This window comes from Coenobita brevimanus, chromosome 104 (assembly GCF_032717465.1).
Source record: "Coenobita brevimanus isolate Jiangsu-jjx chromosome 104, ASM3271746v2, whole genome shotgun sequence".
In the NCBI taxonomy this organism is placed as follows: Eukaryota; Metazoa; Arthropoda; class Malacostraca; order Decapoda; family Coenobitidae; genus Coenobita; species Coenobita brevimanus.
Genome location: NC_137057.1, coordinates 10,069,517 through 10,072,855, shown reverse-complemented (window position 1 = coordinate 10,072,855; position 3,339 = coordinate 10,069,517). Strand labels below are relative to the sequence as shown.

Here is a 3,339-nt window from a genome sequence, read left to right as displayed (position 1 = left end):
AACCAGTCCGGAAGTTCAGTACCCTTCTGTCAACCCATCATTTGAACAAGATAATGACAACAATCACTGGGTACTTGCTGCAACCTGCTATATAGTATTCACATGGAAAAGAATTATCAGAGAGATGACATAGTATTTAGTTTGATGAAACTCGCATTATTTCAAGAAATGTGATCACCAGGAGTATTTGGAAAATTAACAGAATCTGTTAGACAGTAGTTTTTCTCATCTGTCTTTTAACCACGAAGTTTAATTTTCTATGTCATGTATTTTATGCCAACGGCCATGCCACGTTGAGTACACCGCTTCCCATCCGATCAGCGAAGTTAAGCAACGTTGGGTCTGGTTAGTACTTGGATGGGTGACCGCCTAGGAACACCAGATGCTGTTGGCATCCCTACGTGTCAAGTGGGGTTGGTGGAGGATTAGTGCCCCTCCCTGTAAAACAATTAACTCTTAAGCCCTTGGCCACCCCATTTGGGATACATGGCGTCTGGCGATGGATGGATGGATGTATTTTATAAAGAAAACAGTATATACAGTAATACCCATGTCCTAAGAAATTACTACAAGAGTTTAACATACTACAAATAGATAACTATATGAAATGGTAATTATTCAGGTGATATTATAAAAAAAAAAAAAAAACTCATTCATAAATCTGAAATCATTAGTTTCTTGGATATGAAATAGATTCTGTATATTAAAAGAAGGAAGTCACTGGGGTCCACACCAGCGCTCGCTGCGGTCCGGATTTGAACTGTGGTCCACCATTTGAGTACCACTGCTCTAGCACAATTGTGATCAAACCATTTAGGTGAAATACATCTTTTTCTGTAACTATGATGGGGAATGAATGTTTCCTTGCTGACTTTAATGAAATCCTGTATGTGGCCCATTGTGAAATTTGCATCTTGAGAGAAAAAAGAGGTCCATGGAACATCCACGAAAAATTTTTGGAGACCCTCCCAGTTTGCCCTGTTGTAGTGCCATTAATTTTAGTCACCACGACGGGTTCTGAGCAGGAGGGTGTGGTAGGTGTTGAACTGGTGGCTTGAATCAGACAATGATCCGAGGATCCAAGGGGGGACTTCACTTCAACATTATAATTTTCTGAATTGGTTGTTAGAAACAAGTCCAATAGGTGGGGATTTTGATCGGGGTTGTCAGGTACACGGGTAGGTTGATTGACTAACTAGATGAAATTAAATGAGTCTGCAAATAGCTCACATTCAAGACCAGAGTCATCAGTTCTGGCTGAATAAGTGAGCCATTCAACATTATGGACATTAATATCACCCAGAATAGTATTTTCTGATGCAGTATTAATGCTGAGGACACTTAGTTGTGAAGACAGAGAGTCAAATAAAACTCGGCTCTGGAGGGGCATTAGGGGAACGATAAACACAACAGAAACACTTAATTTTACCAAAATAATTTAATTTTTATATGGAATAGTCAAAATAAGGACAAATAAATTTAGTAATCTCCTCCAGGGCAATTTCTGATTTAGCAAGGCAACATACGCCTCCTTTGGGTCTGAAATTTTGAATCAAGATATAACCAGGAAAATTAAATCTAGCAAAAATAGGAGGTGGAGCTTACTTTAGTCCCTGTCAAATATAGCAGATCTGGGGATTCAAATTGTAGGAAATTGTGAACAGAGTTAATGTTGGAGTGAAGTCCCCTAATATTGCAGAAGCAAATTTTACTGCACTGACAAGCAGTTTGGGGGCGCCGCAACACTGAAGGTGGAACAGTTGCTTAATGATGACCGGGAGGGCCCTGTGCAGACGACCCAGCCCTGCCAGTGGTGGTCATCCAAGAAACCATCGCACTAATTCCCAGTATAGCTGCAGCTATGGTTCTTTTTATGGGGTGGGGTGGGGGGGGAGCAGGGATACGTTGTGGAATGTGTATGATATGTAATGACAAGATTGGTGTTTTATGAAGAGAGGATAGCAGGTTTAAGGCAATGTGATACAATGTGGATGTGTGTGTTGTGTAAGGAGGGCAGCCTGATGCGCTCTGATGTGTGAGGCAGAAAGCTGTGTAACCAGCTACCAAGGCCTAGGAGAGAAAATGGAATCCAGGCTATTCCTTGAGTCTCCCATTACCTTGGCGGTATTACTTCCCTGGGCAGGGCTGTTACTGGTTCCCAAAGGTCACTGTTAATATACACATTAACAAGAATGATTGTTGAACTACTAATTTATATACTGAGAACCATAACATTTGATTCTAAAATAACAGTGCTAATCATGATGTTAAAATCCTTCCTAAATAAAATAGTTAACTCGCCTTCAGGACGATCCACCATAACAACCCTGGCTTTTTCAGACAATGTCTCTGGTACACACACACACTATCATACTCTTCGCCACCATAATCAGTCATCCATAACTTATCTTCCAGTAACATTGTTTCTTGTAAAAGTATTAAATCAAATTTTTTAACGGTCATTTCCCATATAACTTCAACATTCTTTACAAGGGAACGACAGTTATTAGAGCATAACTTCAGATCTTGGCAAACCATGGTGCATTACAGTGCGAAGCTTACAAGTATCAACAGTAAAGAAAATAAATGAAATTAAAAAGTCTGTTAAAGAATATGTATGCATTATTAAAAAAAAAAAAAAAAAGAAATAAAAATCATATAAAAAACTATAAATAAACTCTATGGGTTAAAAATTACTGCTGCATAAAAAAATACAAAAATACACATATAAAAAGATATACTCAAATGGCAAAAAATATATGTAAAATATATTAAGAAAAATTTTTACTTAAAAAAAAAGATAAAAAAATACATTAATTGATTAATGAAAAGAGAAAAAAAGAAAATCACAAATAATAACAACTCAACTAAAATGAAATACTCAGACAAAAACACACTGTCAAGAAAAAACTAAAAAGTGCTAAAGAAAAAGTTACGAAGAAAAAGATCTAATTGCACTCTTCAATGTTAGGTAAAACTTATCAGTCACAATATCCTCGGGTCAAAGATCTGCCTGAAACAACTTTTCTCTACCAAATAATCTAACCTTTATATTAAAGGCAGTGAATTTTTGTGAAAGAATTTCTATCCTTGTGAATGACATTATTTCTGCACCAAAAGTATAGTAAATGTAATTCTTTATACTCTCCTCCGTCGCTTCCTTGTCAACTCTTCCAAGGAGCAACTCTACATATCTAACAGCAGCTTTAACCCGCCCCGTCCCGACCACTTTTCCACCACTGACTCCCCCCAGTCCCGACCATTTTTGGCTCAAACCTCCGCTTTTGGTGAGAAACATCGAAAAATCATAGAAAAATCGCTCACTGCGGTTTAAAATAC

At 37.7% G+C, this 3,339-nt stretch overlaps 1 non-coding gene across 1 annotated transcript; it reads left to right on the top strand.

The window, feature by feature from the left end:
- Positions 1 to 275: 275 nt before the first annotated feature.
- Positions 276 to 394, top strand: LOC145416157 (5S ribosomal RNA). The gene has a single exon (XR_013900203.1). It is a non-coding gene; the product is annotated as a 5S ribosomal RNA (ribosomal RNA).
- The last annotated feature ends 2,945 nt before the right edge of the window (positions 395 to 3,339 follow it).